This window comes from Leptonychotes weddellii, chromosome 7 (genome assembly GCF_054177405.1).
Source record: "Leptonychotes weddellii isolate Sample4059 chromosome 7, ASM5417740v2, whole genome shotgun sequence".
Lineage (NCBI taxonomy): Eukaryota > Metazoa > Chordata > Mammalia > Carnivora > Phocidae > Leptonychotes > Leptonychotes weddellii.
Window position 1 is genome coordinate 88,415,176 of NC_138375.1, and position 26,348 is coordinate 88,441,523.

The window sequence follows — 26,348 nt, forward strand, 5'->3', positions numbered from 1 at the left end:
TGGGTGGCTCAGTCGTTAAGCATCTGCCTTCCGCTCAGGTCGTGATCCCAGGGTCCTGGGATCGAGCCCCGCATCGTGCTCCCTGCTCAGTGGGAAGCCTGCTTCTCCCTCTCCCACTCCCCCTGCTTGTGTTCCCTCTCTCACTGTGTCTCTCTCTGTCAAATAAATAAATAAAATCTTAAAAAAAAAAACCCTGTAGACATACTTAGTGGTTTTTATACTAGTCTGATTATATTTTCCTAATGCCAACCTTTCCAATTAACTGTAAAATTCTGACAGTTATGGAGTATGGAATGCAGTGGTGACATAATTAGGACTTATACATAATAAATAATACATCTGTAGTATTTTAACCTTCACTACCAGTTATGAGATCAGTGTGTGGGCCAATTAACTACAGGAGCTTTTTTTAAACTAAGGAACTATAAACACACTGATTTTAAATGTCCTAATTAGTAACTTGCTCATTAATTAACTTTCTGATTAATTGTGTAGCAATCTAATTTGTAGATGAGCCACTTAAAGAGTGATACCTTGTAATTCTTTCTTCTGTCTTTAAAATTCCCCCGTAAAATGTGATTTTGTATCCAGCTGGCGTCTCAGTTGTGGAAATTCTTTCTTAAAAGAATCTGTGCCTTTGGACAAACACTAAATTTCACTTAATCCGTCCCTATCCAAACTGGACAGGTTGGCTGGAGGCAGAGGGTGGGGGTGTGGGCTGGAGAAGAATATACTGCAAATAATAGGAGGAAGTGAATAAAGACCCAAATTACCCTATATACTTGAGCCTGAAAATAGTTCCCCCTTTCTTATAAAGAAGAGAAAAAGCATTTATGCATGACTTTCATTGCAACCAGTTCTCAAGCCCAAAAACCATTTTAGAGGAAAAGAATAATTTTTCAAAGAAAACTTATTATGGCCTCCACACCCCTATCATGGACTAGCCCAGGGGATAATTTAATGCCGTGGACAAAGGGCTAATGGCCGATTTCAATAAAGGCCGCCTTGCACTGGAACATCCTGGGGCTGTTCTATTAGCATCAGAAAGGGCTTGGGGTCCTGCTTCCACCACAGCTATTGTTGCCTGGGTGTGTCGCCAGTCCCATCCTGCAGAAAGCCTTTAGCCCTGACGGCAGATGATTCTCTAAGTGAATAGAGATGAAGGCAGGGATATTAAGTGACTCTATAAAACATCCCGGACACAATTGTGTGATTGATGGAGGACAAAGTGGGAACAGCAGGACACAGGATCCTGGGAGAAGCAGCCTTGTCAATGAGAGAAACCCATCTCTGGAAACAGCTTCTCCTGGAGGAGTTTGCAGTCTATTTGTATGAGTAATCAGCTGGGCCCCCTCTCTGTCAGCCCTGTTTACTCACTGATTTTCTCAACAAGACAACCATTGACACTGGATGGATGGGGCTAATCTGGCGCAGAACTGGCGGCTTCGCAGAGGCTACAGGTCGAAAATAGAGCGCGGTGCCAGCTTCACCTCGCCTAATCTAGCGGCTAATATTTATTAGAGCCAATTTATACCGCTGCTCTCTCAAAGAGCAAGGAAGGCCTGGGTGCAATTAATAACATGGGCAATAACCACAGACAAACAAATAAATAAGGGTTTGTGAACTGTTTGGTTGGTTTTAAGAGGAGGATGGGAGGGGAAAGTGTTGGGTTTGCCACCTGGAACTGGGAGGAGAGGAAGTAAAGGTAGCGGTGATGCCCCTAAATAGAGGGGCTTTCTCCTTGGCCCCTCAGCCAATCTCAGCGCAACTTCCCGGCTGCAAAATGGCTTCGGAACTTGCACAAATGCATATAATTCCACTTGCATCCAACAGAATCTGTACAAAGACACCTGCCCGCGCAGGCAGAGGTGCGTGCGCACACTCCTGTTGTAAATATCCAGTTTATGCGCGTCCCCACCCAGGGCGGAGGGAAACAAGATTGCACGCCTTGCCTTGCGCTCAGCAACCAAGCCCTGCAGTCACCGAGAAGACTGGCTGGTGGCTGTTTGGGAGCTAGGAGCTGGGGAGGTGGCAGAGAGAAGAGAATGCAGATGGGATACTACATGGGGAACTCTGAGGTCTTAGAGGCTTCAGACCCCTCCCTCTAAAATTCGTGTCCAGTACCTAGGAGGCCTGTTGCTAGGCTACCAGTTGCTGAGTTTGCCGTGTTTGGATGTTTAACATGATTTTGTTGGGCCAAACTGGAGAGAAACAGGAAGACAGAGTGTGTATGTGAGCTCCAGGGCGAGGGTCTGGAGCCCAGGTTGGTATCAAGTCGCGGATAGGCTCACATTGCGAAGGGCTGGTAAAAAGCCGCATTGTTCTTAACTGGGCGCAGTGGCAGCGGGGGCTGCGGCACAAGCGTTGACCTCGCCGCCGCTCAGGCTCGCAGACCGAAGGCTGCGAGGAAGGGAGCCCTTTGCCCTTGTGCCCTGGTCTCCCTACTCGCCCTGCCGGACCCTCTCCGGGCCAGCGGGCTCCCGCGCCTTGCTAATTGCTCGGCTCCCTTCATGCACACACCTCCACTAATTTTACATTTCTCATTCTGCGGGTAGCTGGAAAGCGGCTCAGGGAATACGGTTCCTTCTCTTAGCTACCGCATGAATACAGTGAGTGGTGGCCGTCCAGGCCTCCCTGGTCGGGGGGTTTGGTAAATTAGCAGCTTGGCTGTATAATCAGGCATTCGCCATTGAGGCCACAGTGCTGTATCCGTTAACCAGGTGAGATTTCATCATCTAATGGGTTGGGTGGTGTGACCGAGCTGCTAAGTTAGCAATTAAACTTCACAAATATCATTCGATTGCATTTTTTTTTTTTTTGCAAGCCAGAGACAGGTTACCCTAGGCATTAAACAAAAACAAAAAACAGAAACTCTTTCCAAAATGTACACACTAAGGGAAATGCTTTCTTTTGTGAAACGTGAAATAACATGGCTTGGTATCTGAACAGTATTTTTAATTCTTTATCCTATTAAACACAGTCCTTGTAGTTACGGTTCTAGGTAGAGGAAGGGAATGTTTCTGACCCGCCAGTTCCTCCAAAGGCAGGGAAGGACTATGTATAAAATACATCATATTAGATAATATCTAATCTAGGACAGGAAAATCTGGGAAATAACAGATGTGTCCCTTTGCGCCTATTGTTTAGATTTATTATTGTATTAAGAGTTGGAATCAAAGAGAAAAGGGCAAACAGGTAAAATGTTACTTCAAGCCTGCAACACAGCTGGCAAGAGCCAGCCTCCTGGGCCTGTGGGACCTCAAGCCTTGCACCTCCACTGTGATCTTTAAGATGCAGCCCTATTAGTTGGGGCTGGTTACTGAAACTCGGGTATATTAGTTAGGTTTTCCTCTGGAAACAAGTATGGTCTTCCTTGATAGTGAGAAATCCCTATGTCTTTAGGTATGTGGGATAAATATGTGGTATCTATAAAATAGAGAAGGAGTGGGAGACCTAGTAGATTTTTTTCTGAGTGTTAAATGCCTAAATGGAAACATAACAGAAAATATTACTAGCTTTATCTGGGGACACCAGGGATGCAGGTTAAAGTATTTTTCGTCTAATTTGATAGTGAATAAAGCCCTTAAAGTGCTTGATGATTTATTGATCAAATAGAAATCAGGCAGCAGACAGCAGCTCCTTTTTAAATCCCTATTCACACGATTAAAAGCCAAGTGAACTTTTTTTTTCAGTTTTGCTCAGTAAGCTTTATGTTATATAAAGAATAAAAAGAGAACAGTTCTTCCGACCTATAAATCTCTCCTTTGGCTAATATGAATGACTACGGGGCACGTGAACCTCCACTGAACTGTAAACACTGTTTTAATGGACAGTAATGGCCCTATGATTTTTAGCTATTGTTCCAAAATGACTACCATGTTTATTGCCATCATTAAAAATGAATTAAAGAGTTATGAAACTCCTCAATAATGAGAACTTCAGCCGTTTATAAGCGGTGGTTCTCAGCGCCCTCGAAGGTTCTGCTGCTCGGGGTGGCGCAGGCTGCGGGATACCCACCCGGGGCGACGGTTTTGGGGGGTGCAGGGAGGAGCAGAACATTTCTCTCGGAGAGTCTGGTGAGGGCCTAGAGGGCAGGGAAAAAGAGAGGAAGGAGGAGGCAACCGGGTAGGTTAGGGAAGTCCAGAAAGCCTTGCCAGCTCGGACGCTCCCCGCAAGGAGGCACGCGTGTGGGTGGAGGCTGGAGTTGGGGGTCGGGGGAAAGCAGGGTGTGTCTCCCCAGCCGCGTGGGGGCTGCGGCCAGGAGCCACTGACGATCGGTGAGAGGCGTCAGGTGGAAAGAATGGGGTGAAGAGAACGGGGTTGGGGCAGCGAGAGGAGTCCACGCGGCGGTAACTGGGCCCCAGAAGGCCCCGGGACAGGAGAGACGCCCGCTCGGCCACCGCTCCTATCCTCCCCCGCGCCGCAGTGGCGAAGAGGGCGCCCACACCCCCTCCCCCCAGCTCCCCAGCCGCTGGGGGCTTCGCAGGAAAATGGCTCAGCAAAGTTGCCCGCAGCCTGTGCACTGTTCTCCGAGGGGTCCCTGGCTGGAGCCTGCACGTTTCTCTTTGCATTAGCAAAGCCCAAAGTCATCCAGTTTGCGCTAATCACCACAATTAGTCCTGAATTATCACCGGACTCTGACAGACGTTCCTTGTAACTCTCTTTTATTTCCAACAGCCCTAATCAGCCGCTCTCATTACAAACGCTGATTAAACTGCAAATTATCCAGCAGCGGCCCTGTTCCCGTCTACCAGCAGCTCGTTCAATATCAATTAAGGCCGAGCGGCAAAGCCTGCAGCCTCCGAGAGCTTCCAACTGCCTGATAGTGGCACTTATTAGTTTGGAAAACTAGGAAAATACTAATAATCAACAACCAAGGGGAAAGAGGAGGCAACCAAACAAAAGGAAGGCAGGCACGCAGCCGGAAAAAAGGAGCGAGCGCGCCGCCTGCCCGCCCCCCACTCCTCTGGCCCCAGGTGCGATCCCAGCCCTGAACCCGGGGCGGGGTGGGGGGGGGGAGCGGTTGGGGACCGGGAGGGGTCCGGTTCCCAGAACCAGTGAAGTTGTGTGGGACAGCCAAATGTATTCGCTAAGGTGTTGCCTTAAGCTCGCCGAAGACATTTATGCAAGGAATGCATCGTATTTGGGCATTTAAAACCAAACTAACTTCCAGAACTGCCTTTACCGAGTCGTTCTGAAATCCGTTTCCAATAAGCTGTTTCGTTTTATGCTTAAAAAACATTGACCTCGTCCCGTAAATAAAATGGGAGCTGATGACAGTTGATTTTATTTACCTATTGTGTCAAATTAGATTTCCACGGCAGAGCGCTGCTCACAGAGGCTGCAAAAAAAATGCAGTCCTGCCGCCCCACCTCCATCCCAACGTGGGGCTGAGGTGTGAAAACAAAAGCTGCCTTTCTCTACCCTTCTCCTTCTCCCCCTCCCTTTCCTAGGATGAGTGGCTGCAGGCGGGAGAAACTAGCCCTACCCCTCCAAGGAAACTCGGTTTTGCCAAGGGATTCAACTGGGATGAAGGAAGCCGCAGAAGAAAGGTCCTGGTGGGTTTTAAGGTGGCTGGGACCCTTCAGTCGCAGCCACTAGCTCTTGTGGCCACCCTCTATGCCCCAGGCAGGGGCAGCCTCCATGGTGGCTGTTCTTTTCTTTTTGATGGAATTGTCCTCCATATTCAAAAATTTAAAAATGCGAAGGACCATAACTCACTAAAGCTGGAGAAAGGGGTTAATAGACAGTTAATTTCTGTCTAGGATTGGACAAAGGCATGTGTTTCAGGATATACATCATTAATAACGTGTATTTGTTTTTACCAAAAACTGTTCATTCACTGATGGGCCTGAATCCCTTTGAAAACTCACATGAGGAGTGAATTATCAGAGGCTGCTTAATACGGCTAAGTCCACCAGCCTTAATCTTTTCAAAAGAAGTCCGAAGTTTAAGTTTTTGCCCCTTTTCTAAACTTCGGAGCAAGCTAGTTATAATTACATTTTCTTAGACTTAAAAAACAGGAAAAGGTTTCCTGCTCCTGAAGAGCTGGTTTGCTTCCTTATTTCTGCAGTGGAAAAACCACACCACTAATTTGTTTTTCCTTTTGCCTTGACTGCCAGGAAGCTCAGAGCTAAATCTCATGCTTAGCGTGATGCCCATCTTTGTGATAGAATTACCTCCTCTCATTCCTTAACTGTATTTTCCTGCTTTTTGTTGGAAATAAGCAGGACTTAAATGTCTTCTGAGAATTTACTACCTTATCTTTATACCATCAACCCTACTTTGAGAAGTACAGCAATTTTGGAATTGAAAATACTTTGGTCTCCTAAGAAAAAAAAAAAAAGGAAGAACCTTTATAGAATATACCACATTTGCCTCATTGTGTTTCTGGCAATTACTTGCCTTCCGACTTACGAGAGAAACACCTTTGATTTAAAGAATGTTTCTGCTGTTTCTCATTAATGTTAGTGATGCCATTGTTTTCCTCTGTATGTTCACAACCACTACTCCAGGCTGGGCTCTCATCATCTTAGGCCCAAATTTTTGAAGCAGGATCCTAAGTCCCCCAAGGAGTGATGCATCACTAGATCCCAAACAGCTGCCAGTGCATTCTCCTGAAACCACTCTGTTCTCCTACTATGGCTTAAATAGCATTTTCTTCTCTGCATCATTTCACATATTTTGTTTACATCCTTTGAAACTTCAGAATTTCTGTTTTGCTAATTTGCATTTGCTATTATATGCTTTTCTGTGACCTCAAGCTTTTTCTAGTTAAAAATATATTATTAAGGACTTGCTGTGTACAGGGGCTTGCTAAAATGTTTACATGTGTTACCTCATTTGATCCCTAAACAATCTTAATATATAGGTACCATTATTATTACTGCTATTCACCTATAAATATATAAAGAAAGCTCAAAAGGTCCATAATTAGTGACCATGTGAGTCAGAGACCAAGCATGGATTCTGACTTGCCTGAGTGTTTGGCCTCCTCAGTCTTTGAGGTAGGAATCAAGCTTTCTGTTTGGTTTCCTCATCTACCTCACATAATAAGAATTGAGAAAAATCATGTATGGAGTGCCTGATTTTTTAAATCTGTAGGACCTCCTCCCCCCAGCCATACACACATGACTTGAAAAGCATGGCTTTGATAATGAGGTTTCCTACTCCAAAATCCAAGTGAATGTAATCCCTGGACTATCCATCTTCTCACTGAAAAGGGGAAACTCTTTCTTTCTTTTCTTTTCTTTTCTTTTATTAAATCCACCCTGATCTGAATGCCACCAGCAGCTGTTGACACATACCTAAGAAGGAACTATGTTTCTGGGGAGTCCCTTCTGTGGGACAATACCCCAGTAACCATATGAAAGGCATCTCTCCGGCTGGCATGGGTAAAACTATGTGAAACCCCTTCCCACAGCATTTTGGAATTTGACATTCCGTGTAATAATATGCTTCTCATCTGAGAACTGCTCAAAAGGCAAGATTAAGGAAGCCTGCTAATTACAGCTTTTAAATAACAGGATTTGTGCATGAGTTTGTCAATTTTCTGTAAAAGCTGAAAATATTTCCTCAGTCAACTTAGCAATATTGGTAGGAGGAGAGTTTTGCCCAGATGTCCTGAAACGCAGATTAAAGTCCTAATCTTGATGAGCAAGGCCTAATTTTGGATATTTTTTAATCTAATTTTATGTCCTGTCATGAAAACCTTGAAAAATTACTTCCCATCATGACATTTTAAAAATTGCCTTTTATCTCTGAAACTGGAGAATAAAGATGCTTTTAGCAGTAAAAGATAGTACAGGATAGGGCCTATGTTTAAAAATACTGCTGACAAAGACACATTTGGAATAAAAAGCAGTGTTACTACCACTGACGGGTTGATCCTCCTTGTCCGAACCTTTGGTGTAGACGTCTAAGAGGCCATTTCTACTTACATGGAACAGTTAGAGGTTATTGTAACCATCTTAGCAATAGCCAGGAGCTCAGCTGGAACTGATATGTGTGATCACTGATTGATTACCTGTCTGCTTGATAGTGTGTAGTTGAGTGAACTCGTTTCCTTTACAGGACAGAAAGATTCACAAAGTAGAAAGTGCAGGTCCTTAAATTACATGAAAATTAATGTTAAGGATATAGCGATGAATCTCTGCATATATATGCACATATTATGGGTATGGGTATACAGTGATTTAGGAAAATCACAGCTATGGCAGTCTCTATGTACAACATAGACAAAAGGATGTCGTTATTAGCATTACAAAAGAGAATAATTTCTTTCTTACAGAAGACTTAGCCTCAAGCTTCCTCAGTGTCTTATTGCATTTAACATATACTTTGATCTATAATCTTTCCCTTTAAACACAGCTTTCTGGAGACTCATCTGTTGCACAAAACAAGGTGTGCACCAGCATTGTCTCTTTTTTTGGAATTCTCTTTTCTTGAATTCTTATTCAAGAATAAGAATGTCTTCTTCATCTTCTTACCCCAAGAGCTGTGAAGAGTACCTTTAAATAGTAACGGTCTGTAGGTATGCTGAAATCTGCTGCTACTGTGAAGATTGCTCTGGGTCCTACGGTTCTTTCTTTGCTGGGCCCACACATGGAGGACGTATCTGCTAGTTGAGGGCCGTTGTATTTTTGTGCGGTTTGTTTCTACTTGCCAGTATGCCTCTTCAGAGCAAGATAAGGCCTAGGCTCAAAATATTGCCTGCTGGGTTGCCCTGACCACTTCTCTTTGTTGTCTGAGGTCAATAGGAGGCTCTGCTTCAATTAATCTTTTTAGTGTTTTCCTAGTCAATGTATTGGTCTTCTTCCCACCTCAACTCAATGAACAAAAGCCCAGCTCTCATACCTGCTCTCATAAATCTCTGCCATGGGGGAGGGGATGCAGGCTGAAACATAATGCCCCAGATCTTCCCTTTTGTCAGAATTCACTGCCATTGGTTTGTATACCTAAAGAAAGCTGCTCATTCAACTAGGATCCCTATCAGTGACTTCTTGTGAGTCTAGGTGCCCCAATCATCAATTTTATAACATTGGGTTACTACCATAAACTGGTATTCTCAAGTGGTGGGTGGGGCTTAGCCTTTTTGAACAATGGATTCCTTTGAGGATCTGATGAAAGTTATACACCTCCTCCTCAGGAAAATGCACATATTCATAGTCATGGAAATTTTTGCATATAATTTTGGAAGGTTCCCAAGTCCCTCTTTCTTAGAAACAGACCTCTTTAGTCCTTGTTTGCTCTGAGTCAGGCCATCAGAGTTGTTCTTCTTTTTTTTATGAACAATTTTTTTAAAAAGATTTAATTTTTAAGTGATCTCTACACCCAACATGGGGCTCGAACTTACAACGCCAACATCAAGAGTCTACCAACCAAACCAGCCAGGCGCCCCACCATCAGAGTTCTTATTCACCCATCACCAATAACAAAAAAAATTAATTGAAGGAAGATCAAGTCACTTTTTCTCAAATCCCCACAAAAAGCCATTAATACCTATGAAATCGGTTTTTCTCTTACAATCACCAGTGCACACATTTACACAATGTTCCAGCTTCAGGTTGCTTCAGTATACCCATCTTTAGACAGATGTAACCACATTCCTAATAAATGCACATGGACAGCCCATATGCTGAACTTTTACCAACATTTTAAACATTAGAACAAAAGGAAATCTTTTTTTTCTTTTATTTCTCCTTTCCCATTTCTGGCAGATTGCTCACAAATACTGAAATGACCAAACAGAGGAGATCCAAAGCCCCATATAATCAAATTAACCTAATTAATTAAGTCAAGCTATCTATTTCAGATGGAGACCCCAAATCATGCACATCTACATATAGAAACATGTATTTAGGATTTCCAAAGGAAATTTCCTTTGTGGAAACTAAGGAAAACCCTAGTCCTTCCTTAAAATGCAAGAACAGATGTATTTTCAGATAGTCTGTCATATAGGTAACCAAAGTGGACTTTTAATTATGGGACATTAACTATGAATTAATATCTCATTATAACCAGAGTACAGAGCACATAAACTGCCATTAGACTGAATATGTTTATACTATATGGGATCAGTTTTGATTTTTGCTGCTTACTTCCTTGGGGTTTGGTCCCACCTCCATCCCAAATGTCTTCTCCACAGTAGTACTCAGAGCGGAGAAGCTTCATCCCACCCTGTGGGTAGTGGCAACTTGAATGGCAGTTGCCTCAAACATGGTATCAGAGTGTCCAGTCAGACTGTTTGAGAAGTAATGCTGCCAACTGTATTCCTATCCTAGCCAGGCTCTTCAGTGGCATCCTGAAATGGCAGTAAAGCAACAACCCCATGTGCTGTGTTCAGCTCTCCCAATCCACAACTCAAGCCAGAGCATTTGGCTCAGTGGCTTCGATCAACTTTCTGACGTTGCTTGGGTCTTGGGTTAGCTATCAGCAAAATACTACTTTTATTCCCAAGGACTCTGAGAACCTTGATTAAGGAGTTTAAGAATTAAAAGTATGACAAGACACTACAATAACAGTATATTCTAGAGGAATGTTGGGGAAAACTCAGGAGCAGAGAGCCCCCACTGTGAATAGGAGGCAACGATCAATGAAGGCAAAATAACTGACCAAAGAAGATCAAGATGGCTACTGCCAACATGCACATAGTTCTCTTACACCTCTATTTTTCTTTAAATATATTCATGAAAAATATATTCTTGAATATACTCTGAGTTTGAAAAATTCCCACATATGTGTTCTTATTAACAATAAAGAAGTGAATAATACATTCATAAGAATACTTCATATTTAATGAATAGATATGTTTTATATAAATTCTTATACCCTTCAATCTCTCCCTCAGTTCTCTCCAACTCCAGCTCCAGCAGCAGCACATGGACAAAGATGATTTAAACTTCTCAAATGTCCTTATGAAGACAGAATTAAATCGGTTTCAAATGGTTGGGAAAAACAAAACAAAACAAGTAAATGTGGCTTCCAGTGAACTGACTTTGGGCAAACTGGTCTTCATGCCTTAGTAGCAAGTTCTTGCTGTTAACTCAGTTTTGTTTTTTGTTTGTTTTTTGCAATCTGTTAACTCAGTTTTGAATCCAGTCTTGCTAAAAGGGTTTTTGTCTTGTTCCTGAGTCCCACAGCTCATGTAATCATTTTTGTCTAGAGAATGGATGTCCCTGTTGTTCACTGAGTCTAGGCTCTCCCTTCTTGCCAGTGCAGTTCCAGGGAGGAATTCCTGCCCCTATCACTAGAGTCCTGTTGTTCATTCAGGAAATTTTATTGAACACTTACAATGTGCCAGGCACTGTGCTCATACCAGGGATATGGCGATGAATCAGACAAAGCTTAGATTTACTTCCTGATGCTTATATTTGGTAGAAGAGGATAAACAATAAAAGTATAGACCAATAAAAGAGAATTTCAGACATTGATGAAGTCTAAAAAGAAAATTAAATGGATTGATTTAGCAGAGAGAGAGAGAGACAGAAGGAGGCCACTTCAAATAGGGTTATCACGAAGAGATCTTTGACTAGGTGACATTTAAGCCACAATCCAGCTAACAAGTGGTCAAGCCTGGTAAAGATCGGGGCAGGGGGGTTGGCGGTGGGGGGAGCATTTCCGTCAGCAGAAATTGTTAGCATAAAGGTCTTCATACAGGATTGTTCTTGGTGTGTTCTCAGAACAGAAAGAAAATTGTGACTGGAGTCAGTGAGAAGGCAGGGAATGACAGGAGTTGAGGTCAGAGAGGTAAGCAGAGTCTAGAGCAGGTAAGGGCTTGTAGACTGTGGTAAAGGATAGATATTATTTAGATGCAATAGAAAGCCATTGGAGGGTTTTAAAATGGGAGTGGTGAGATCAAATTTGTTTGTAAAAGATCACTTTGACTGTAGGTGGGTGGAGAATGAATTATAGAGGGCCAAGAATGGAAGCAGAGAGACCAGTTAGGAAACCACTGCAGATCCTCCAGAGAGATGATGGTGCCTTGATGTGGAGGTACTTGTGAAGATAGGGATGTAGATGGATTTGGGATATGTTTTGGAGGGAAAGGACAGGATTGCTAATGGAGTCAATGTAGGAGATGAGGGAGAAGAGGAAACAGGTCTTGATCTTGATTCTCTGAGTAGATAGGGTATAGCTTCCTGAAATTTGGAAGGACAGGTTTTGTTGGGTGGAGGAAGTAAGCATTCTCTTTGAAATACTCTTGAACATCCAAATAGTTCTAATTAACCTCCCCTCCCCATGCTGATCACCCACTTTGTTGCACCTCGCAACAGTATCTGACTTCAACTTTCTAGATCCTTTGCTGTGCCCTTCGTGCATATCTGACACTGCATTCCCTTATTCCTCCAAAACGTTTGCTGTTGCCAGTCTGCCAGGCTTGTTTGTAGCCATGACTGTTGGGCACTGTCTTCTCCATGCCCCAGCCGTGCAGGTGTGGTTAGATGTGTTTTCCCAGTGCCAGCCCAGTCTCATTTGAGGAGTCTGGGTGCAGGTTCCAGGCTCCTGCCCTTCCCTTTCTTGTGCTGGGCAAATTGCTTTATCTCTCTAGTTGCTGGCCTCCTTGTTTGTAAAATGAGTTAGATCAGTTCTCAAAGTGGGTCCCTGAACCAGCAGCATCAACATCACCTGGGAATTTATGAGAAATGCCAATTCTCAAGCTCCACCCATACCCACTGAATCACAACCTCTGGGGGTGGGGATCAGCAATCTTTTAACAAGCCCTGCACCCAAGTCTCAAAATTCATGCCAAATTTTGAGAGCCATTGAACTAGATATTCTGTAAGCTCCCTTCTGGTGCTTACATTCTATGAATCTATTATCCTTTGATCTGATCTATGTGATTTAAGTGATTTTTTTAAAATCCTGTAATCATATCTCAAGGTTATGCAGAGTTCAGACAAGTGAAAGAGCATATTGTGAGACACCGCCTTCCTTATATAATTATTTATGTAGTTTCTCCAAACATTTATTTAAATTCATCAGCCTCCAGCCATATACTTTTAAAGAAACTTTAATAAAAAAATCACTCTGAGATTTATCACAGTGGAGTTGTACATCATTTTAGTGAATGATTGAAAACTGCTGAACAGGTATAATAATGCCTTTGGGATTAAATAATTGTAACTGAATTACATCTTCATAATGACAGCAAGGGGAGACAGCACCACTCACTGTTCTATCACAGTTGATTTTAGAAGGGTTATAAGAGTTGGAGCAAGTCTGAACCATTATTATCACCTACTTTTGGGGATGCTGTACTCATAAACTGTAAACAAAATTGTAATTATTAAGCAGTGGTCATGTACAAATTTCCAAGAGATGCAATTGGTTTCACATTTTATAATATGGTTTTCTTAAATTTAATCTGTGTGATGCTAAAATAACCAATTGTTTCCCTCAATTCAGTTTAAAAAACAAACAAAAACAAAAGCAAATAACACCTAATTCAATTAAAGCCATTTGCAGTCACCATGACAAAATTAACACTTATTTAACTTAATGTCCTCTGCTTCTACTAGTTCCAGAGGCAGTGTGGAACTTAAGAAAATAATTTAAAGATGTAAAGATTCATCACATTCTCAAAGCTCGGGAAACAAAACAAACAAAACATTCTGAAGCTCAGGAGTCCTCAAATTGTCCACGAGAGAATAGAAATTTGATGTGTGTTGTTGTTGTTGTTTTAATAAACATAAGATCCTTTTTAAAAAGAATTTTAAAAGATTGTAAATATCTTATGGGTTAACTTAAAAAAATTCACTAAGTGTCTGTACTTGCTGCATGGGCTAGGGATGAAAAAAAAAAACAGACAAGGGAAGTGCATTTAAAGATGTGCAAAGAGGTGAATTCCTAGTAAACAAACATGTTTGAATTTCCCATTTTTAGGCCTCTGTGTTCTTGGTGAGCATAAAAAACAGATCCTGCCTTCCTAAACCATGAATCCAACACCTGGGAAAACAGCTAGAAGGTAGATCTCAGGCGTCCTTAATGATTCATTCTTTTTGTCTTTACTGCAGTCACCTCAACCATTTAATTGTACCAATTTCTAAAAGAAATGTAACAAGGTTTTAAGTGTGTGTTCTAGTTGATGCTTAAATGGAAAGAAAATGAAATACTCACAAATGCTTGTATAATATAAGCCAAGGGGTTTTCACAGTTAATTGAAACATCTGAGTAAAATGAAGATTACCTGTGTTTTATGTCTGCCACTGATGAGAAAACGAGAGATTGGTGTGATGTACTCATTGGTTTGTGAATCTAAAGGTGTGCAGAGAGTGTCACAAATCACCTTGATGTCCCGGAGAAGGAGATTTTACCTCTGAAGCTCTGATTAATAAAAAAAGATATTTAGCTAGATAGCTCTTGGTCGCCTATGCATCTGTGTGTTCTGACACGTAGCAGCCCCTTCATTTCAGGGCTGGAATAACTTACACTCATGAAATCAGCTCAGGATTCATTGTCTTCAGATTAGTATATGTAAAACATCTCAGTTGGAGGCAGTAAAGAGTCAAAACAAATCACACTACACCTGGTTTGAAGATCTGTTCTCATTTGTAAAGGTAATATGAATTTGATATCAGAATACCAGATCATTTTTCCCTGAGCACAAAATTTGTTTATGGCCTATCCAGAAAAGAAGTGGCAAAGGTACAGAGTTAGAGGTACTCATCTCCTGCTATGTGTGCATCTGAGGTCAGCCTGGTTCCTGCCAAACTCCCCAGCTTTTTCTCTTATCTGAAAGTGGGGGTGAACGGGGAGGGGGTGGTCAGGGTGATGGGCAGCAGGAACCCTGAAACAAAAAGCCCAACTGGACCCTTCATATCTACTTTCACTAGAGCACACTGTGCTGAAGAACAGACTAAATTAGAATTCAAAGCAGGGGCAACCTGGGTGGCTCAGTCGGTTAAGCTTCTGACTCTTAATCTCAGTTCGAGTCTTGATCTCAGGGTTGTGAGTTCAAGCCCAGCATGGAGCCTGCTTAAAAAAAAAAAATTGGAATTCAGAGGAACACATAAACAGGTTGAACCTCAATGTCCCATGTCAGACACAACATTCTGCCTTGTCTTCAGTAAGGAAAACTAAAAGAGGAGCTCCTCCATGTTGGAAGGACCATATAAATAAGACAATTCCACTGCCCAGGGTCCAGAGTGATTTTTTTTTTTTTTTAAGATTTTATTTATTTCTTTGACAGAGAGAGACACAGCGAGAGACGGAACACAAGCAGGGGGAGTGGGAGAGGGAGAAGCAGGCTTCCCGTTGAGCAGGGAGCCTGATGCGAGGCTCGATCCCAGGACCCTGGGATCATGACCTGAGCCGAAGGCAGACCCTTAGCCGACTGAACCACCCAGGCGCCCCCAGAGCAATTTTTGACCTGTTCAAGATTTCAGTTTGTTGAGGACAGAGCCAGCCTCCCAGTCCAATAACCTTTCTAGTACAACCCCTTTCCCAAAGAATATTTCTCCGAAAACTTAGTTCTGTAAGCAGTTAGCAAAACAGGTATTCCAAAAACAGGGTGTGGTCGTCCAATTCATTTAGGCAGCAGATAGTTAAATCCATTCCATCATTAAACAGTTTCAAACAAGATTCTTGGGGGCAGGTTCCTGAGTCTGTTTGCCCTTGTTGATTATGAAGGGGGGCGTGTGACTTGCTGATGTAGAATGCAGCTTTCCCAGGAGTGCTCGTTGACAGAATCCTTTTCTGTTGTGTAGAGCAGGGAGGCTTTGGGGAGTCTAGTGATTCACAGGGCATTCTTTGGTTGGATTCGATCTGTACCAAGGTGGTCCTGTAGTGACTGCTCATTTGCTTGGAGACTTGGGAGAAGACCAGTTGGTTCATAGTGTGAATGGGCATCTATGGGCAAGTCAGGCACTCAGAACAGCAGGATGCTCATCTGCCAAATGAGGCAGGTGGTCTACAGCAGTGGCTTTCAGTGAGAAAAGGGAGTATTATTGCAACTACCGGTGGCTGGACCAGTGTCTTCTGGAGCAGGAAGGGGTCTCCTGTGGTAGACAAAACTTTCCACACCCACACGCCCCCAAGTGGAAAACTCCCTGCTTAACTATTGTTGACCTAATAACCTTGTACATGTGTGTATTATTTGACTGGGCAATTCTTCCTACAGGAAAGTTTCTTTCTGACAAACTTACATTTTTGGAAAAAATATATATATACCTGTACATATGCACATATATATTTTATACACATACATACACACACACTCGGTGATATTCACTGAAGCAGTGTTGGTAATAACAAGAGATTGGAAGCAAGTAAATATCCACCAAAGGAATATGTGTAGCCATTATATAAACCCAACTCTAGATGTATGATAAATAAAAAAGTAAAACATAGACACAGGACATTGGGATTAAAGTGCGTGACACATACCATTAATGGAAGATATATACACACACATATATATGAGCATATACATAAAGCATATGCTTGTTTGTGTTCAGAATATCTTTGGAAGGATACTCAAGAAGTATAACAGTTGTTGCACCTAGTGTCTCAGGGATGGGGCTGTCAAAAAAAGTACTTCACACTCTGTACCCTATCATACTGTTGAGTTTTACACCATATGCAAGATAGCTGCTCCCAGTTGCTCCCCCCACCCACAATACATGTATGCCAGTCATCATATCAAGAGATGGAGTTTATTTCCCTTTGAATCTGGGCTGGCCTTGGGAAATGCTTTGGTGGACATGTCCTTCTGGTAGGTCCACCCTTAGCCTTTAGGAAGACTAAGAGCTTCTGCTTCCTCCCCATGAGAAGCCAACTACCATGTAAGATGTCCAGTCACTCTGAGAATACCATGTTGTATTTGGCCATCCTCGTGGAGGCACCTGGTAGGTGAGTGAGAAGCCATCTGAGACATTGCAGCCCCAGCAGACACCACGTGCTGTTGGAGAGCCGCCCTGCTGAGCCTGTCCCAGATGGTAGAATTGTGTTTTTGTTTCAAACCACTAAGTATTGGGCTGGTTTATTAAGCAGAAAGAGATTTTAAAAATTATTGCCTGTTAAATGTAAATATGTAAAATAATTTCAAAGTGTTTTTCCATATAAATTTGTATAAATGAAGGATTTGAGAGTTTTTAAATAGGAGGATAAGAAAGACAACCACAGATGACTGAAGTAGGGATCAGAGCATATCACCCAGGAGGAAAAAGAGTAAAACTAATGAGGAAAGAGGCAAATTTTGCTGACTTCACAAGACACCCTGGGGTTTAATTTCTATCAGGGCAACACAACCCATCCTGTGGTTGTGTCTCTCTTTCTCTCTTTCATACACACACACACACACGCGCACGCGTGCGTGCCACTTAATTAGTCTTCTAATTGGGGGGAGAGGAGGGAATATCAAACAGGTTAATTGCTACGATCATCAACCAGAGTCCAAGACTGTAAATTGAGAGTGTGTTCCTCCAAGTTATACCATGGATGCCCCTTGACACCTGATAATATGAAAAGGAAACAAGACAAGGGAAACTAAGTAGTATAACCTCAGTATTTCAAAATAATAGACAGGTGGAAGGAGAAATTAGTTTGATTTTAATGAAAAAAATGAATTCTCAAATATTTTAAAGGGCTTCAGTTATTACTTTTAAGTACAGTACATTTTACAAAGCTATAAATGGGTATCTAATAAGTTAAATGAGGTAAGTTAATGAAAGAATTAAGATTCACAAGAGGCCTACATTATATAATTATGTATCATAAAACAGAAAGTCCTTTAACATGTTAGAATTAATTGGATGACCCAGAAATTGAAGGTACATTGAAGTTTTAGTTTGAAAAACCAACTAATTTCAGATGAGTGCTTTGTACATAGTAGGTATTCAACAAATGCTTGGTAAAGTAAAATGAACCAACTAGGAATGTCCTCCAGCAATTGTCACTCCCTCTGGACAGAGGACTACATCAAGTTCCCACTGCGTTAGCAGTGACGGCACCCTCCCCCACCCCAAATTGTATCCAGAGGCATCTGAGAGTGTGAGGGTAACCTTGAACATGGTCCCTTTTATTTTTTTAAGGCAAATCATTTAAAACAAATCAGCCATATAACTATGCATAGTAACAAATTACTTGCTGAATAGTGCAGTTAAGAACAGCTAATTTAAGACATTTCCTGTGGAAAATTCCAATTGAAGTTTGAATAGGTTAACTGGGAAGAATTAATACAGAAAAGAGTAGAAACAAGCAGAATAACAGATCATTGTCCACATTCAGCCTGAAGACCTTGAAGTGATGAGGGAGGGAGCGTGTAATGAGGGAGGGATGAGCATCCCAGAGTGTAGGTGTGGAACCAAAGTAGGTACCATCTCCCCCTCAGATTGTTCTGGGACAGGCCTTAGCACCTGCTCTGGGTAATGAGCCCAGCTCTGAAGAGCAAGTCAGAACACTGGGAGGAAGGAGATTGTCATCCTCAGCTATGATCTTAACTGGAATCTATCCAAAACATTACCTCGGGTAAGATCTGCTTCCTTAGTTCTTTTCATCAGTGGGGACTCAAGTGAATTTCTAAGACCATAACATAGCTTAGAATCAAGATCAATACTGAATTAGCAGACATGGCTAAGGATAACTGGGGGGAAATAATTAACAAAATTAAGGAGGATTTGCACCACTGGGAACCATAAAAGTTATTTTATGGGTCCATGTAAATGTAATAAAATCTCTGTCTGTGCCACAATTTAATTTCACATCAAAAAGGTCCCTACAGATAGTCTGTAAGATTATTTTACTAAAATTGAATATGTCTATGCCTTCCTAGCCTAAGCAAAAAAAAAAAAAAAAAGACTTACTCTGCCCAGGAAGTTATGTTTCACACAGAGGACAGGACTAAGGCCCGTCTGATCTCAAGCATTGTCTAATGTCAGCAACTCATAGGAGGTAACATAATTAATTTTTATTAATAATAGCACTTCACAATTGGCAGAGACGGAACATAATATATCAAAAGGATGTTTCCAAGAATAGCGCATACTTTTTCCAAATTAAAAAAGTCAAATATTAACAATAGTGGAATACAAAAAAGATACTGTCTATCATACAGACATTCTTCATATTGTTGCTATATATTTTTAACAGCTTATTGGCACATAATTCACGTACTCTACAATTCACCCATTTAAAGCATATAATTCAGTGGTTTGTGGTATATTCAGAGTTGTGCAATCATCCCCACAATCAATCTTAGAACATTTTCATCACCCCAAAAAGAAACCCTTAGCAGTCACTCCCATTCTCCCCCTCCCCCAGCCCTAGGCAACCACAAATCTATTTCTGTCTGTAGATTTGCCGAGTCCGAACATTTCATGGAAATGGAATTATACAATATGTAGTCTTTTGTGACTGACTTCTTGCACTTAGCATAATGTTTTTAAGTTTCATCCATGTTGTAGGATCTATCAGTACTTCATTCCTTTTTATTGTCAAATAATATTCCATTCTATGGATATATTACATTTTATTTATCCAACTATCAGTTTGGTGGACATTTGAGTTGTTTCCACTTGTTGGTTTCTATGAGTAATGCTGCTGTGAACATTGACGTACAAGCTTTTGTGTGGACAAGTTTTTGTGCTTTTTCATTTGTCTTGAGTATGTACCTAGTAGTATAGATGTATACAACCTATAGGTCATACGGCGGATTTACAGGTAAGATTGTGAGGAGCTGTCAAACTGTTTTACAAAGTGAGTGTACCAGTTTACATTTATATTTACATTACATGTAAGGGTTCCGATTTTTCCACACTCTCACTAACAGTTGTTTCTGTCTCTCTTTTTGATTATAGTCATCCTGGTGGATGTGAAGTGTTATTTCAGTTTGGTTTTGATTTGCATTTCCTTAATGACTAATAATGTTAAGCATCTTTTCATGTGCTCATTAGCCATTTGTATATCTTCTTTGGAGAAATGCCTAATTCAGATCCTTTGCCCATTTCTAAATTGGTTTGTCTTTGTATTATTGAATTGTAAGAGTTATTTATATATTCTGGATACAAATCCCTTATCAGATATTATTTGCAAATATTTCTCCCCTTCTGTGGGTTGTTTTTTTCACTTCCGTGGTGTTGCTTGAAGTACAAAAGTTTTCAGTTTTGATGAAGTCCAATTTATCTATTTTTTCTTTTTTTTTAAGATTTTATTTATTTGCCAGAAAGAGAGAGAGAGACAGAGCACAAGCAGGGGGAGCAGCAGGCAGAGGAGAAGCAGGCTCCCCACTGAGCAAGGAGCCTGACACAGGACTCGATCCCAGGACCCCAAGATCCTGACCTGTGCCGAAGGCAGACGCTTAACCGACTGAGCCACCTAGGAGTCCCGTATTTATTTTTTCTTTTGTCACTTATACTTTTGATGCCCCATCTAAGAAGGCTTTGCCTAACTCAAGGTCACAAAGATTCACTCCTGGGTGTTCTTCTAAGAGTTTTATAGTTTGAGCTCTTACATTTAGATTATAATCCATTTTGAGTTAATTTTGTGTATAAGGGAGGGAAAGGGTTCACCCTGATTCTCTTGCATGTGTATATCCTATAACTATGGTTTTTTTTTTTAAAGATTTTATTTATTTATTTGAGAGAGAGAATGAGACAGAGAGAGAAAGAGCATGAGAGGGGGGAGGATCAGAGGGAGAAGCAGACTCTCTGCTGAGCAGGGAGTCCAATGCGGGACTCGATCCCAGGACTCCAGGATCATGACCTGAGCCGAAGGCAGTCGCTTAACCAACTGAGCCACCCAGACGCCCCCTATAACTATGTTTTAAATGATGTTATTACTCATTTTTTTCTTGTGTTCTGAGAAATACATATTGTTAATACAAAAAGGAGAAAGATAGCTTTTGGTACCCCCTCTCTTTTTTTTTTTTTTTGGTTCCCCCTCTCTTAATTTACTCTTAGATCACGCTCACATCCAGTCTGAGGAAATAAATTCTTACCCAGTCAGTGCCCAAATGTATTGGCCCATCTGTACACCTGAGAGGTGACTATTCAACAGACACTGAAGTGATGGGAGTCATCGCATCATACCCAAAAATGAATCTGGAAAGAAAATGGTCATTTTCTTCTTATGAATTAAAAAATGTTATAAAAAGAGATAATACTCAAAATGGGCAAGGGCTCAGTAAAAAAAGGATTTCTCCTAGACTGCCCTTAGAAGTGCAAATTAGTACAATGCTTCCTCGAGAGTAGTTTGGCCATATTTATCAAAAGCTTCAAAAATGTTCACGCCATTTGATCTAATCATCCCTCTACTTAGTAGTACTCCATAGAAATAAACAGTTTGCTCATGTGGGTATATTTACAAAGATATCTATCACAGTATTTTTGGAATTGAATTCTTTTCCTACCTCTGAAATTTCTTGATTTCACAAAAAATTTTGAGCATGAGCTCCCAATATATGTATATCTATTATATACATTAATAAATTTATATCTTATAAAGCATACACATATTAAAGGATAAGGTAAAAAGGAAAAAATACTTTAAAACAAATGTATATTTATTTTATTTATTAATAATGCAGAAAACCATTTTGATTTCAATAAAATTATTATTAATTACATTTTAGTGAAAACAGTGTCGCTGAATATCAAATCCAATAAGATAATTGTTTTCTCTTAACAAAGACCTTTTTTTAATTGTAGAAGTGTCAGCTTTTTATTTTGGGTTCTTCACATGTACTTGAGTGATTAGCGTTATCTTAAATTTGAGGTCTATTCACAAATTTTAAAAACTGTCTATTTTGAGGGTGAGTTAAAACTAAATAATATAATCATAAATCTATTTAATAGGATTACACAAAAGTATAACGCATGGCAATACACTGGAAATCGACTAACCAGGAAGTTGATGGAATTCCTCAGCTCTGTGTAACTCCCAGCTCCCTTCTTCCTTAAGGACTCTGTCCACATTTTCTTTGTTTGCTGTCATCAGCTGAAATATCTGTCAATCCATATTAAATACAGGTATAAATCTATACTTAATCTCTAACATTTTCCCCTGTATCCTGGAGGATTCTTATATCCCTCGTAGAGAGAATGCCCCATTTTTAAAAAAGATTTGATTGATTGATTTTAGAGAGAGAAAGCATGTGAGAGATGGGGGAAGAGCAGAAGAGGAGAGAGATGGAGGGAAATCTCAAGCAGACTCCACACAGAGCCCCACGTCGGACCCTGAGATCATGACCTGAACCAAAATGAAGAATCAGATGTTTAACCAACTGAGCCACCCAGGTGCGCCCTGAAAGAATGCTCCATTTTGGAAATAATTGTCATAAAGCTAAATGTTTAAAACTTGGGTTCTGAAGTCAGACCATGTTCCATATCCTGAATCTCACACTGAATGAGTCACAGTTTTCCATCTATGAAGTGAGGATAACAGTATTATGTCCTTCATGGGGTTATTGTAAGCATTGAATAAGATAATGTTTATGGAATGCTTAGCATTTTAAGTGCTTGGTTAATGTTAGTAATATTATTACTTCAATTAAAAAAAAAAGATTTTAGAGAGAGAGATTATGTACACGGGAGGAGTGGGGGGAGGGGCAGAGGGGGGAAAGGGAGGGAGAGAGAATCTCAAGCAGACTACCCGCTGAGCGCAGAGCCCCATACAGGACTCGATGTCATGACCTTGAGATCATGACCTGAGCTGTAATCAAGAGTTAGATGCTTAACTGACTGAGCCACCCAGGCATCCCCCTACTACTTCGATTTTTCTTTCTGTCTTTCTTTCTTTTTTAGATTTTAGTTATTTATTTGACAGAGACACAGTGAGAGAGGGAACACAAGCAGGGGGAGTGGGAGAGGGAGAAGCAGGCTTCCAGCCAAGCAGGGAGCCCAATGTGGGGCTCGATCACAGGACTCCGGGATCATGACCTGAGCCGAAGGCAGACGCTTAACGACTGAGCCACCCAGGTGCCCCCTACTTCAATTTTTCTGCAAGGATTATTTATTATTTTGATATCCAGGAAAGAAAAACAAAACCCTTAAAAAAATTAAAGCTTGACTCTAAATTCTGTAAAGCTGAAGGCTATGACCTGTGTTGGTTTTTTTCTCTACACCCACCTGCCTAGCTCAATGCCTGGCCCACGGTCCTGTTGGGACACTGTGCTTTAACCAACTAAGCAATAGACGCACTCTACAGTTATGTTTAAAATTTATTTGTTGGATAGCTATGGGACGCCTGGGTGGCTCAGTTGGTTAAGCGTCTGCCTTTGGCTCAGGTCATGGTCCCGGGGTCCTGGGATCGAGCCCCGCATCAGACTCCCTGCTCCGCAGGAAGCCCGCGTCTCCCTCTCCCACTCCCCCTGCTTGTGTTCCCGCTCTCGCTGTGTCTCTCTCTCTGTCAAATAAATAAATAAAATCTTTAAAAACATTTATTGTTGGATGGCTAAATCAAGTGATGGCTAAAGATAGAGACTGCATACCTGCAGTAATAAAGAGTTCTTCCACTATGTATACTGGTGATTACAGGAGGCAGCATAGAGTGTGGGTTCTGAGTAAAAGCACAAAATGTATTATTTACTCACAGTGATACTGAATTCCATTGCACAGTCCAGGACGTCTTTAAGTGGTTTGCCTTTACTGTATACATTCCTGTAGCATTCTCTCCCACCTAAAATTCCCAAACCATCCAGACTTTTGTCCTGGGAGTCCACCATCTGAAAGTCACTCAAGGAATTTGTTCTGAATATGTAGCTGCATGAGGATGGGAAGTCTTAATTACTAATTTATTTTAAAATCAAAGCAGAATCATAAATAAAATGTAAATCATGCATTGAAGCATATTTATCCTTCTTTTATATTTCCAAGTCCAGTCATATATTCAACCCCTGCATGTACAAGTGTTTTGCATAAAAAAGTTCTGTCCCTTGACCACAGCCCAACCTGTCAGATGTCATACAAATCCATCCTATTGATCAAAGGGAAAGTTTCTATGTGGTTCTTTGCACAAAGAACTCTCAGGACTAGAAAAAAATAGCTTGGCCTGCATGTCCTGCTGCTGAGAGTCTATAAGTTTTTTTTTCAATTTATGAAGCACTGAATATTTCATCAAATAATGATTTCTTTAAAAGTATATCTAGCATATTTGACTCTGAGCTAGCCATAATTTGTACTTTCCCAAACTTGAGGTTGTGAGCCAGTCATCCATAACATCAAATGCTTATTTGAGGTCCCCAGCACAATTTTAGTTGAATTAAAAGCTGTAATTTTGGGTGCCTGGGTGGCTTAGATGGTTGAGCGTCTGCCTTCGGCTCAGGTCATGATCCCAGGGTCCTGGGATCGAGTCCCGCATCGGGCTCCCTGCTCCTTGGGAGCCTGCTTCTCCCTCTGCCTCTCTCTCTCTCTCTGTCTCTCATGAATAAGTAAATAAAATCTTTAAAAAAAAAATAAAAGCTGTAATTTTTAATTTGAAAATAAAGACAATTTTATGCAATTTATTTTAAATTAAATGTTGTGGAGTTTAAAATATTTTCTGGAGGAATTATTGTACCCAGTAGTGTTCCAGTTTATGAGGCTGCAGGTCCTAGAAGCTAGTTCTCCATTCAGCAGAACTTTCCTTGAAACTCACAGTTTAGATTTCAGAGGGCTGCTGTGGACCTGTGGTATATATCAGATGAATAGAGAAGAAAGGCCACATGAGGAAGTGATGTAGAGGCACCCTTGGGTAAGGGGCAGCTCCCACTCTTCTCTCACCAAACTTCTGCCTTGCCAGTGTGCAGTATGGGTCCACAGGCTTCTGAAACCTTATGGAATGATGAGGTAATAGGACCAGCTCTCGGGCTGGGAGAGTGGGCAGAAGTTCAGACAGGCTTCCTTTTACTCTTCTCCTTGCTTTTATCTGCTCCTGTGGTATATACCTGAGTGATAGTAATCCTGGCAACCTGGGAGAACCTAGGTATTCCTTGCTCTCTTAGAAGCTCCTTTTTTTTACATAATATTCTGCAGTCGTCATCAGGTTTAAGATTGTGGCCTTTATAAATCCAGTCTGTCTTAGCCAGTCTGGAGAATGAAAGTGGGACCAGGAATCGAACTTGCTTACTTAAACCTACTCCTTATGATCTAGTTTGGTCCAGTGGAAGAAAGAAGCTTGAAGGGTGAATCAGAAGTAGGGTTCTACTTCTAGCTTTGTTACCTATTAGCTGTGACCTTGGGCAAATCAGTCTAACTTCTCTGTGACTCAGTTTCTTCATTTTCAAACAGGAATAAAGAAACTTGCTATAACTCAGTTTGCTTTGATAATCAAGTAAGATTATGTATATGAAAATTCCAACCCCCAAATTTTTAAAAACAATAAAAAATACAGGTTAAAAAATACTATCCATGTTGACAGATGAATGGATAAAGATGTGAGATATATATATGTATGTATATATGTATATATACATACATACAATGGAATATTACTCAGACATCAAAAAATGAAATCTTGCTATTTGCAATGATGTGGATGGAACTAGAATATATTATGCTAAATAAGTCAGTTGGAGAAAGACAATTATCATATGATTTCACTCATATGTGGAATTGAAGAAACAAAACAGAGGATCACAGAGGAAGGGAGGGGAAAATAAGACAAAATCAGAGACAGAGACAAACCATAAGAGACTCTTAATCATAGGAAACAAACAGGGTTGCTGGAGGGGTGGGAGTGAGGGGATGAGGTACCTGGATGATGGACATGAAGGGGGACACGTGATCTAATGAGCACTAGGTGTTTTATAAGACTGATGAATCACTGACCTCTACCTCTGAAACTAATAATACACTCTATGTTATTTAAATGAATTTAAATTTTAAAAAATTGAAAAAATATTATCCATGTATATATATAATGTTTTACAAGGTTCTAAAATAAAATAGAAGATAAAATAATACAAACTAGAAATTACTAGAAAATACGAGGCATCATTTTTATTCTATCAAATTTTATAGGGGAGGAAAACCTGTATAATAACAAGGCCTGTTTGTTATTCAGGCCCTCAGGGAAAAAACACACAAGATCCATTAACAGGCATTGATCTGAGGTAAAGGCCTAAGAAAACCTGTGTTTTAAACAAATAAGCAAAAGGCCCAATCGTGATAATGAGGTTTCTTGCCTGACCTGAGTTGAGGTAACTTGAGCCTTGGATTTATCTGGGCTTGAGGACGACAGCTCTGCCACTTACTGTGGTAGCTCGAATGCCATGAGCAGGTCATAAAAGCCTAGAACAATCTGGTGCCTGCTCATACCTACAGTACCATGTAAAGCATTTAATACTTGTCACTCAAGCCCAATGTCTGGGATCTGGGTTTTGAAATCATCGCTGTGCCAGCACTGGAGGAACCTCTCCTTAACTGTGTTTGACC

The 26,348-nt window shown here is 41.0% G+C and overlaps 1 long non-coding RNA gene across 1 annotated transcript in view; it reads left to right on the forward strand.

Annotated features, from left to right (window-relative positions):
• The window catches only part of LOC145722675 (uncharacterized), a 71,716-nt gene extending 57,743 nt beyond the window's left edge, over positions 1 to 13,973 (forward strand). The window contains exon 2 of the long non-coding RNA XR_014147119.1: positions 13,885 to 13,973. This is a non-coding gene — a long non-coding RNA (uncharacterized LOC145722675). The remainder of the gene's footprint in view (positions 1 to 13,884) is intronic.
• Positions 13,974 to 26,348: the final 12,375 nt, after the last annotated feature.